The sequence below is a fragment of the Lutra lutra genome, chromosome 7 (genome assembly GCF_902655055.1).
Source record: "Lutra lutra chromosome 7, mLutLut1.2, whole genome shotgun sequence".
Classification (NCBI taxonomy): Eukaryota; Metazoa; Chordata; class Mammalia; order Carnivora; family Mustelidae; genus Lutra; species Lutra lutra.
In genome coordinates, this window is record NC_062284.1 from 18,261,316 (window position 1) to 18,274,315 (window position 13,000).

The 13,000-nt window shown below is 40.7% G+C and overlaps 1 protein-coding gene across 2 annotated transcripts in view; it reads right to left on the reverse strand.

The window, feature by feature from the left end:
- CERS3 (ceramide synthase 3) overlaps nt 1-13,000 on the reverse strand; it is a 109,228-nt gene that overhangs the window by 3,373 nt on the left and 92,855 nt on the right. The gene's annotated exons all lie outside the window — the stretch shown is intronic.

Below are 13,000 nucleotides of genomic sequence, written 5' to 3' on the forward strand. Positions count from 1 at the left end.
TTTGTACTAAAATGAAAATATGGTGTATTAAAATTTGTCAAATGTACCTAAAGTAGTGCTTTTAAGGAAATTTATAGCACTAAATGTTTATGTTAGAAAAGAAGAAAATTCTCAAATAATTTGAGCTTCCATCTTAAGAAACCAGAAAAAAAAAGCAAAAGGAAGCAAAAGGAAGGAGAAAAATAAATAAAGAAATCAGTGAAATTTAAACAGAAAAAAAAAAAACAATAAAGAAAAGCAATAAAACCAAAAGCTGGTTCTTTGAAAAGACATATAAAATTGATTAATCACTAGCAAAATTGACAAAGAAAAAGAAAGAGAAGGCACAACTTGCCAGAAAATAAAAAGGAAATTTGACTATGGACACTATAGATATTATAAAAATGACAGAGTACAATGAACAGTTTTATGCATATATATTTGACAATTTAGATGAAATGGACCAAATCCTCAAAAACCAGACTACCAAAATTCACCCAAGATGGCACAGATAACCTAAATAGTCATATAACTTGAAAGAAATTAAATCAGCTAAAAATCTGGGAAAGAAAATCATCAGGCCCAGCAGTTTTCACTGGAAAATTCTATGAAACATATAAAGAAGAAATAACATCAAATTTCCACCAATCTCTTCCATTTGATAGAAGAAGGAATACTTCCCAGTTTATTTTATGAGGCCAGAATTACCCTGATATCAAGGTCAGAAAAAGACAATATAGGAAAGAACAACTACAGACCAATATCTCTAATAAGAGTATATACATTTTTAAAAAACCTTAATAAAAATATACAGTGGAAAAAAGACAGTCTCTTCAGTAAATGGTGCTGGGAAAATTGGACAGCTATATGTAGAAGAATGAAACTCGACCATTCTCCTACACCATACACAAAGATAAACTCGAAATGGATGAAAGACCTCAACGTGAGACAGGAATCCACCAGAATCCTAGAGGAGAACATAGGCAGTAATCTCTTTGATATCAGCCACAGCAACTTCTTTCAAGATATGTCTCCAAAGGCAAAGGAAACAAAAGCGAAAATGAACTTTTGGGACTTCATCAAGATCAAAAGCTTCTGCACAGCAAAGGAAACAGTCAGCAAAACAAAGAGGCAACCCACAGAATGGGAGAAGATATTTGCAAATGACAGTACAGACAAAAGGTTGATATCCAGGATCTATAAAGAACTTCTCAAACTCAACACACACAAAACAGATAATCATGTCAAAAAAATGGGCAGAAGACATGAACAGACACTTCTCCAATGAAGACCTACAAATGGCTATCAGACACATGAAAAAATGTTCATCATCACTAGCCATCAGGGAGATTCAAATTAAAACCACACTGAGATACCACCTTACACCAGTTAGAATGGCCAAAATTAGCAAGACAGGAAACAATGTGTGTTGGAGAGGATGTGGAAAAAGGGGAACCCTCTTACACTGTTGGTGGGAATGCAAGTTAGTGCAGCCACTTTGGAGAACAGTGTGGAGATTCCTCAAGAAATTAAAAATAGAGCTTCCCTATGACCCTGCAATTGCACTACTGGGTATTTACCCCAAAGACACAGATGTAGTGAAAAGAAGGGCCATCTGTACCCCAATGTTTATAGCAGCAATGGCCACGGTCGCAAAACTGTGGGAAGAACCAAGATGCCCTTCAACGGACGAATGGATAAGGAAGATGTGATCCATATACACTATGGAGTATTATGCCTCCATCAGAAAGGATGAATACCCAACTTTTGTAGCAACATGGACGGGACTGGAAGAGATTATGCTGAGTGAAATAAGTCAAGCAGAGAGAGTCAATTATCATATGGCTTCACTTATTTGTGGAGCATAAAAAAATAACTTGGAGGACATAAGGAAATGGAGAGGAGATGGAAATTGAGGGAATTTGGAAAGGGAGATGAACCATGAGAGACTATGGGCTCTGAAAAACAATCTGAGGGTTTTGAAGGGGCGGGGTGTGGGAGGTTGGGGGAGCCAGGTGGTGGGTATTATGGAGGGCACGTATTGCATGGAGCACTGGGTGTGGTGCATAAATAATGAATTCTGTTACGCTGAAAAGAAAAAAAAAACAGCCCAAATCAAACCCAGTAATGTATAAAAATAATAATACATCACAATGAAGTGGGATTAGTCCCAGAAATGCAAGGCTGGTTGAAGATTTAGAAATCAATGAATGTAATCAATCCTACCAATAATCTAAAGAAGGAAAAAAATACATAATTATATCAGTTGATGCCAAAAAAATCATACGACAAAATTTTACATCCACTCATGTTTTTTAAAAAAATGCACCAAAGAAAGAGAAGGTAACATCATACTTACTGATGAATGACTGAATTTTTTTTCCCCCTAAAATTAGGGAAAAGGCAAGAATATCCACTTTCACCATTCCTATACAACATTGTATTGGAAGTCCTAGTCAACGTAATAAGGTAAGAAAAAGAAATAGAAGCCATACAGATTGGAAAGAAAGAAATGGCTGAAAAAGTATCCTCAAAGATAGTAGGTTCTAATCCCTAAAACTTATGAATGTTACATGATACGGTAAAGTTTTTGCAGGTGTGATTAAGTTAAGGATATTGAGAAGATTATCCTGCATAATCCAGGTATGCCCTAAGGTTACCCCAAGTGTCTTTTATAAAATATGCAATGGGAGATTCAACACAGAGAAGAGGCAATGTGAAGATGGAGGTAGAGACTGGAGTAATGTGATTATGAGTAAGGAATGCCGGCAGGCACCAGAAGTTGAAAGAGGTAAAGAATAGAATCCACCTACAGCCTTTGGAGAGACCACAACCCTACGACATCTTGAGTTCAGCTCAAATCTGATTATAGACTTCTGGCCTCCAGAACTATGAAAGAATAAATTTGTTCTTTTAAGCCACCAAGTTTGTGGTATTTTGCTATAGCAGCCACAGGAAACTCACATGACAAGCAATGTCTGACTAAAAGCAAAATTTAAATTTAATTTAACTGTAATATTTACAATAGTTTCCAAAATAAAATACTTGGGTATAAATCTAAAAAGGACATATAGGATCTGCATGTAAAACCTACAAAACTCTGATGAAATATTTAAATAATTGGGGACACATGCTATGTTCATGGATTGGAAGGTTAAACATAATAAAAATGTTAATTATCCCCAGACTGAATCCACACAATATCAGTGAAAATCTCAGCAAGACTTGTTGTACACAGAGACAAGCTGATTCTAAAATTTATATGAAAAAACAAACTAGAATAACTAAATCAATTCTGAAAAAGAAAAATAAAATTGGAGGACTCCAACTCCCCAAATTTAAAACTTTCTGTAGAGTTACAGTAATCAAAACTGGGTGGTATTAACAAAGGGACAGGCACATAGATTAATAGAACAGAATAGGGAATGTAGAAATAGACCCACTTACAAATATGGCCAATTAAGTTTTGACAAAGGTGCAAAAGCAATTCAATGGAGGAAAAAAAAAAATAGTGTTTCCAAGAAATGCTGTTAGAACAGTTAGAAATCCATAGGCAAAAGAGTAAACTTTGACCTAAACGTCATACCTTGTACAAAACCGACTCCAATGGATCATAGATCTAAATGTAAAATATAAGACTAAAACTTTTCAAAGAAAACCCATAACCTTGGGTTGGGTGAGGAGTTCCTAGATGTGGCACAAAAAATAAACTCCATTAAGAGAAAAAACTAATCAACTGGATTTCACCAAAAGGTAACTTTTGTACTATAAAAGACACCATTCAGAGAATAAAAAGACAAGCTGCAAACCAGGGATAATATTCACTAACCCTATAGATGACAGGTATGCATCATAAAGAACTGTCAAAACTCAACAATAAGAAAAAAAAACAATCGAAATATGGGCAAATATATAAAAATAAGCATTTTCTCAAAGAGGATATAGGATGTCAAAGAAGGACATATAAGAAAAGATGTTCAACATCACCAGCCATTAGGAAAATGCAAATTAAAGCCACAATGAGATACAACTAAGGGGTGCCTGGGTGGCTTAGTGGGTTAGAACCTCTGCCCTCGGCTCAGGTCACTATCTCAGGGTCCTGGGATCGAGTCCCGCATCTGGCTCTGTGCTCAGCAGGGAGCCTGCTTCCCCCTCTCCCTCTGCCTGCCTGTCTGCCTACTTGTGATCTCTCTCTATCTGTCAAATAAATAAATAAAATCTTTTAAAAAAAAAAACCTCATAGAACTTTACACCAATGGAAAAAAGTCTATTTTGCTGATGATGTTTAAAAATCAAACTTAAAAGTATTCCTGCAAATGGTATGGTTTTCCTGACAAACGTTTGCTAAGTCAAGTCTTCCTCATGTAGGACTTTTGGTTGTCAAGCTACTTTTACTGTTGGTGATTGGGATGTTTTCTATTTTCTTTATGCAGGGACTCCTTCAAGGGCCTATTAAACCCAGACTGGAAAAGAAAAAGACCATGGAAGATGGAGACCGGTTTCTGACACCCCATTTTTCAAGTTGCCAGCCAGAGCCTTACGAATTACTTTTTCCTTTTGTGCCCTACAGACTACACCTGACAACTTCCAGGTACACGTACCCAAATACCTCCTCTGTGTACAATCTTCAGGCAAACACGGCTTTTGTAAAAACCCAGTGTACATGTGTGCTGCTGCCTTAATTACAGAAATGTAATATCCTGGGCTCTTCTCTGTACGATCTGCTCTTTTCCACAACAAGACAGCAAAGATCTCCAAATAAACAAGGCTCATGGTAAACACTGAGGGACAAACTTGGTGTCTTCCCAGTTAAGATGCAATGGAGAAAGGCAGATGGGGCTTTTGGGGGAGCAGCGATGTTTGGTTGACGATTGCTTTCATGGGCCGTGCCCCTTGGGTCTCCTTTTTCGTCTTCTAAAGACTTTTGTAGGGAACAAGGGGGAAATTTGAGTCGGAACAAAGAAATGAATTTCTCTCCAGAAAAACAGACTAGCATCTACTGGCCCGTTTCTCCAGGACTTAAGGATCTGCTTCCGCTGAGACATAAATTGGTCCTCGAGGATGTTCCCCATCACCCCAAGCCGCATCTCCAGCACCCTTACCTCCAGGAAGGGGTCCAGGGCCATATGAGCCTTCTGGTAATTAAAAGCATCTAATGGTCCCAAGGGTTGGGGAGCATTACTGACTTTCAGTAAGCAGTGGCTAGGGATGCCCACTCTACTACAACGCTCATGACATCCGAGTGTGCTGCCAGACCTCAGCGTATGTGAAACCCTGTTTAGCATCTAAAGCCATCTTACGTTCAAACACAATAATTTTTGTCTGGTTTTAGTAGAGTCTCAGTTTTCCAGGAAAGCAGCTATGTGCGCAATTCAAAGGAAGGCTATACTTTGTGTTGTGCAGAGCTTCTCAATTTCAGAAATCCTTGTCACCAAGGGCAGACAACACTAGGGGGCAGTGCTGAGTCCCCAGTGTTGAGTCATCCCGCGCTGAGTCCCCAGTACCGCATGCCCGCGTGCCGAGTCTCCGCAGTGAGCGAACACAACACCTGTTGACCTTGGGATGCTCTTGAGTATTGTCTAGCACACATGTTACATGTGAAATGCTGATTTTGTCTGAAATGCCTTTCTTTCTATTTCTTTTCTACTGCAGTTCTGGCATTCTATTGTTATTTTTTTTTTAAGATTTTTTATTTATTTATCTGAGAGAGAGCATGAGCAGGGAGAAGCAGTAGAGGGAGAGGGAGAAGCAGACTCCCCGCTGAGCAGGGAGGACCCAATCCCAGGACCCTGGAATCATGACCTGAGCCAAAGACAGGTGCTTTACCGACTGAGCCACCCAGGTGCCCCCGTTCTGTTGCTTTTTGAAATTATGATTACAGGTGAGTTGTATTACCCGGGAATTTAATTTCAGGCTAGTGAAGGGGGTATGGGTCCAACAGAATTGAGAACCACGGCCCTGGATGATGAATCCAACTCCAAAAGGATTTTCAGACAGTAAGAATTTGTTCGATGAATAATGTGGTTACACAGTATGCAAGCTTAAATAATGTAAATTGGAAATTGCGTGGTATTCAACTACTGATAAAACTTCATATTCAATTTTGTCTTGTATAAAACGTAACAACAATGAAAACCTTAAAGGGATTTTTTTTTTGCCACTGCTCTAAAAATCCTCTGTGCTCTACCTATTCACCCCTCCCTCTCTGGTGACCACTGATGTTTTTACTGTCTCATAGTTCTGTCTTCTCCAGAATGTCACCTAGATGGAATCATTCAGTAGGTAATCTTTTAAGATTGGCCTCTCTCACTTAGTTACATGCATTAAGTTTCCTCCATGTCTTTTCATGGCTTATGAGCTCATTTCTTTTTATTGCTAAAGAATATTCCATTGTCTGGCGATACCACAGTTTATGGGTACATTCGCCTACTTGGGAGACATCTTGGCTGCTTCCAGGTTTTGGCAATTGTGGATAAAGCTGCTGTAGACACTCATGCTATTGATGTCCACATACTGGCCATTGGGCTAAGAGTTAGTATGAACGATAACATTCCCTCCTCACAATAACCCAAGGACACTGGAGCCGCTCTCTCTATTTTAAAAGAGAGAAAGCAAGACTCAGAGCTCAGCCTTGCAAGGCCTCACAGCTAAGAAAGACAGGATGAGAATCCTACTCTAAGCTTAGAAACTGAACCACAGTTCTCTACAGACCCCTGGTGGAGTCATATGCACAAACACTTGAGACAGGGGACCCAGGAGGCAGATGCTGGGTTCTGTTTGCGGTCAGTTGTCTGTATGAGAAAGCTCCCTCTCCCCTCCGACTGAGCAGAGCACCAGCTCTTGTCACATCTCTTCACCCTGTTCTGACTCTGCCCTTGGTACCTGACTCTGAAGCATAAAATTTGAAATAATGTAAAGCATCCCTAATTAATTATTTTTACTACGTGAGACAAACACACCATGTTTTAGTCTGTTCTGTGTCAGTTACAGCAGTGATGGTCAAGGCTCTGGAAACTGATTCCAGATGTGTTACTGGTCTTCCACCCACAGTTTGAAAATGGCTGGCTTTGGGTATGCAGGGAAAATGAAGCTTTCCCACATAGCTGAAATCAGACAAGTTTAAGATAGGGACCGTAATCCATGTTCTGCAAAGCACCTTTTCACAACTGCAAGTCTTTCCCGGTAATGACAACACTTCACAGAAATGAAAACGAAGTTGAGCTTGCTCTAGCAGAACAAGGAATTAAACACTTGCTAAAGGTGAAGCCACCGTGTTTTCTGAAACACTACCTGTGTGCTTTGATGGAGTGCCAAGACTTTGCTTACACAGCAGCAGTGAGTACCTTTCTTGGAATCAGCAACTTTCTTTCCTTGCATTGCCCTTCCCTTTCACTGTTCTCTGCCCACTGGCCCCGCTCCTTCCCCCACTTTTAGTTGTCACTGGGTAGGAGAACTTGTTTCATGCAAATGTTGACCTAGAAGCCTCCTACACATCATTAAAGGCCTAAGAACATGCGGGCATAAAGAAGGATCCAGAACCTTCTTTGAAGAGTGAGTTGGATCCGGGCTTCAGCAGCCGAAGGGCTATAGCTCCTTGGTTCAGTCCTCACACTTGTCCAAGCATAGGGCAACTCACCTGCTTACCATGATCTGCCCAACTGGGCTTCCCCTCAGTGAGGGTTTCATCAGCTGCCATTACAGAGAGCACATTAGTATTTGATAATTGTAGATAACCTTCCTCTAGAATTAGGAAAGATATCTAGCATGTAACTGAAGTTTTTCCAGAGATGACCTGGGCCCTCTAGAACACATTATTAGCAACATTATTCATTCCACAATTGGAATTCATTCCACAATTCACTGCACAATTCCACCTTTGGTTACACAAAATGATGGTGAAAAGAATGAAGAAGAAGTTTTTCATGTAGGAGAGACTCTGTTACTAGTTGAAACAGGGCTTTGGAGCCCCCACACCACTAAAAGGCATGAATATTGGCAAAGATCATCTATCTGGCACTCCAAGAGGCCAGAGGAGATGTGTGGTCAGAGGATGGGTTGAAATCACAGTCACCATGAAGGGAGATTGGCAGTCAGTCTGAAGGTGTCCCATATACTAGGAGAAATAGGAACACTGGGACCAAAACAGCCTTCTTCAGTTAAAGTCATGCTGACGTCAAAATTCCCCTTTGAAGGGCAGGTTCTAGGAATGGGAGCACAGAGGTGAACTGAGACACATTCAGAGACTCAAGCATCCGAGCACTGGAATACCCTGAAAGCAATGGACAGTCTTTCAGCTCTGCTATTTCTTTTTTTTTTTTTTCGGTGAGCTCATTAAAAACAAACAAACAAACAAAAAAAACAAAAAACAAAAAAACAAAAAACAAAAAACAAAAAAAACCCTCAAACCTGTGATATCACATGGTAATTGGCTTTGGTTGGTGTCATAGCTCTCAGACACAAAATACCAGGACCAAGACTGCAGGCACAGCCCCCACTCCCTATCATCCCGAGTACAAGTCAAAGTAGTACCAAGTCTCTTAACATTCTATGGAGTTTGGATCCAAGTTGCTGAAAACATGCCCTAAAGATTGGCTTATTCATGATTCCCAGTTTTTGTGACTGGTCTGCATACACAGGAAGTTTCCTCTTGAATTTCAGAGCCAGACTCAAAAGTTGCCTTTGATATTGCCCCAATTCACCAGTGTAAACTAGAATACTGATAACCTTTGAACAACATGGGGGTTGGGGACACTGACCCCCTGCATGGCCAAAAATCCACGTATAACTTTTGATTGGCCAAAAACTTAACTACTAACAATCTACTGTTTACCGGAAACATTATCAAGAACATAAACAGTGACTAACACATATTTTATTTGTTCTGTGCATCATCTACTGTATTCTTGCCATAAAGTAAGAAAGAGAAAAGGAAATATTATTCAGAAAATCATAAGGAAGAGAAAATACATGTACAGAACTGCACTGTTCAAACCCATATTATACAAGGGTCAACTGTATGTTCTATTTTCCATGGATGGATTTTTTTCATTTTGCTTGCTGCCATCAATATATCTAATTTCCTTAAGAAATGAATTCATTTTTGCTAGGGCTTACAGGCTTTTAAAAATGAGCTTCTAAGAGTAGAAGCCAGTGTCAGGGCTAGGTGGTTGCTAGAGGATGTCTTATCAAACATGTTCATTTTCCAGGTGAAATAAAAGCTACAGGTGTGCCTGGGTGGCTCAGTGGGTTAAAACCTCTGCCTTTGGTTCAGGTCATGATCCCGGGGTCCTGGGATCGAGCCCTGCATTAGGCTCTCTGCTCAGCAGGGAGCCTGCTTCTTCCTCTCTCTCTGCCTGCTTCTCTGCCTACTTGTGATCTCTGTCAAATAAATAAATAAGCTCTTAAAAAAAAAAGAAAGAAAGAAAGAAAGAAAGAAAAGCTACAGGACTTCATCCCACCCCAGCTGAGAACCCAGCTTAGTGGCAGCAGAGCTCAGATCCCCCTGCATGGCTCTTGATAAAAATGCATGGTTTTCTTTCATAGTCTCTGGATTACCTAAAAATTAATTAAAAATGTGCCAGACTCTGTGCCAATTATCAAATTGTGATGGGTGTAGAAAATGATTGATTTCATAACTGTAATTTGCTTTGGGGATTAAAACCATTAAAATTAGTGCATTCTCCAATTTGCTACATATTGCGTCCTTTGGAAATGGCTGTAGATGGCTATGGTTGGAAATTTAACAACTCTGCCCAGGCAAAGATCCAAAATGATTTTGACAAAAAAAAAAAAAGAAAAAAGAGAGAGAGAGAGAGAAACTCCCACTAGGATTTAGGTAAGCAAGGCTTAAGAAATAACCATGGTAAGGCAGAGGATTAAGTATATAGCCCAGGGGCGCCTGGGTGTCTCAGTCAGTTAAGCATGTGACTCTTGATTTCAGCTTAGGTCATGACCTCAGGGTTGTGTGATCGAGCCCCATAGGGCTCCTTGTTGCGCATGGAACCTGCTTAAATTAAGATTCTCTCTCCCTCTACCCTTCCCTTGTCCACCACCCCTGTTCTTGCTCCTTAAAATTAAAAAAAAAAATTATATAGTTCAGAAAATGTGTATTAAAACTGAGATGTTAAAGTTTGTTTCAAATATCAGCATCCAACAAAGAAATTATATGCTCCATTAAGAAGGGAAAATATCCAATGTGACAGAAAAGCAGGCAAAGGATATGAAGAGGCAATTCACAGATGGGGCTAATAAACTATACAAAATATTCAAGCTTAGTAATCAGGAAAGTGCAAACTAAATGAGATACAATCTCACATTCATCAAACTGGTAAATAATGAAAAGTCTGATAAAACCAAAAGGTGGTGAGGATGTGGGAAAAGAGCGGCTCTTATACACTTGGTTTGAAGAATCATTTGGTAGCATCCGGTAAACTTGACTTGGGAATCCTACCCAGAAACTCATATATGTTCCCAAGGAAACAGATATGAGAGTATATATACAATACAGAACTGGCTGTAAACAGGAGGATAAACAGAATGTGGAATATCTGATTCACGGCATACCACAGAGGAGTTAAACGAATTGATCTATGGAGTTACATTTATTTATTATGAATGTGAAGAATGAAGAAAGTAAGTTGCACAATCATATTAGATCACAGATCAAGTTCATTAGATTACTAATTAATTAATTGTATTAATTAATTAGATCACTAGGTCACAGCATTCATGCAAAGTTGACAAATATGGAAGAAATACTCTAATGTTTGTGACTATACCCAAGCATAGTAAGTACATAAAAGTATGGTGGAAGGATGCAGCTTCAGTGGTTCTCTTGACAGAGTGAGAGAGGGAGAGAGGGGAATGGGTTGGGGTGAGGTATGCCAGAATATACCATCTGCCTTCCTAGTTTCTCTTAGGTGATTTCATCTAGCACACGGTAGGTGCTTGTATCTATTTGATGAGAGAGTGAATGAATGACTCTAACTTCTCAGTATTAAATCCCACCTAAATTCAAGTGACTCTCCAATTTTTTAAAAGATTTATTTATTTGAGAGAGAGAGAGAGAGCATGAGAGAGAGAAAGAGAAAGAGAGAGGGAGAGCAGGGGGAGGGGCAGAGGGAGAGAGAGAGAGAGACAGAGAAAGAATCCTAAAGCAGACTCCATGCTGAGTGCAGAGCCAGACAACAGGACTTGATCTTACAACCCTGAAATCACAACCTGAGCCGAAAACAAGAGTTGGACATTCAACTCACTGAGCCACCCAGGTGGCCCGTGACTCTCAAATTTATACCCCAGTGTGGATCTCTCTCCCTGGCTTCAAATGATCACAGCTAGACAATCTCCTCTCAGTTGCCTAGCTGGCCCATCAAATGCTGGTCTCCCTGTTCAACACTTTTTCCCAGTCTTCAATATTTTGGCAAATGGCACTTCCATTCACTCAGTTGCTCCAGGTGAAAACTTCCAGATCATCCTCAGTCCTGCCCTGCATGAGACACCTTGCTTCCCAGCCCATCGCACTCAATGAGGGTCTTTGATACAGACCCCTGCTCTTGTCTTCAGCCACCTCCAAATGCATCATGTCTCCATGGCCAGGATCTAGCTTCTGTGCTGGCTTAGCCCATGGGCTGGCCACCACCTATGACCTCAGAATACTGGAGCAAATCGGTCAGCCAGCCTACACCATGCTGGCTGGCCTTCTGAGACGCAGCGCACTGGTTTGGGTCCCCAGGGCCCTCTGCTGACTTAGAGCACTCTGCAGCTAGACTCTTGACAGCCACTTCACATAGTTCTTGTGGGACAGTGGTGTTTCCTCCACTCAGAGGAGCCACATTGCCCTTGTGGACGAGATTACTGAATGAGGAAAATTCACAAAGTATCTCACCTGCTCTTCTGTAGTGCTAGACAAAATATGGTTTGTTCTTAGACAACTGCAAACCACCAGCCTACATCTAAAAGGGAATATAGAACATTACCATGGCCCATAGCTGGGCAGCCTAGAGCATAGTGGGGGCTAATCTATGCCAGAGTTTCCCAACTGGTGTGCCAGGGAATGGTTAAAATATGCAGAGACATCGATTCTTTTAGCCCTTGGAGCAGCTACCAGAGCCATCGTCTCCTCCTTCTTTGGACAGTTACATCGGTTTTCCCAAGTACACTGTCCAAGCAGCATGTCTCCATGCTCTGAGGGGAGGAAGATGTAGAAGCGCTGAATGGAGCTGAAAGAAACGTTCCAATATGTCACAACCTGGGAAGATTTCCTCCTAGGTGTGGTGCCTTGAGCTAGAGATGGGAAGTTGTGTGGCTGAAACTTGGATTCACTGATTTCCAGGGAAGGGGAAGGTGTGTGTGAAGGGTAGGAGGTGAGAACTGGCTGACTCCAGGACATGAATGGTTCTGTTGCTTAGATCCAACACTCAACAAGGGTTAGAGGTGAAGAAATGACTGAGAGGAAGGGTCCTTAAGGGAATGAGAACAAACCATTCATTCTTACTGGCATGGTCAACCCTACCTCACCCTCTATGCCCTTCCCAACTCAAACTGTACATGACCACGAAGGAATGGGAAGTCATAGTGTTCTAAACATGATCATCCTCTCCCAGTTCCAACTGAACTATAAGCTACAATTTCATTCTCTCAATTCATCAGAACTTTCCAAATGCAGTTGCCTGATTTCAAAAGGAAATGGCTGGCAACAATCATCACTTGAGTAATTTTTAACTGCCAATATTTACATCCAAAGAAATGCTACCCAGCTAATAATGCAGAGCTTGGCTTCTCAAGAAATAGTGTGTTTGGCTGTTCCAGAATAACCTACCTTCCCTCTGTACAGAATGACACAGGCAGGTGAGAAAGCAAGAAATAATTTGGGAACACCTCCAACCACAAAGCGACTCAGCCAAAAGAGAAATAAGTTCATCTATCAATTCCATGAATCTCAGCCTGGGCAGTCTTGACATCATGGGGCACACAATTCTTTATGTGGGGACTGTTCTACCCATTAGGAGGGTTACCAGTATAT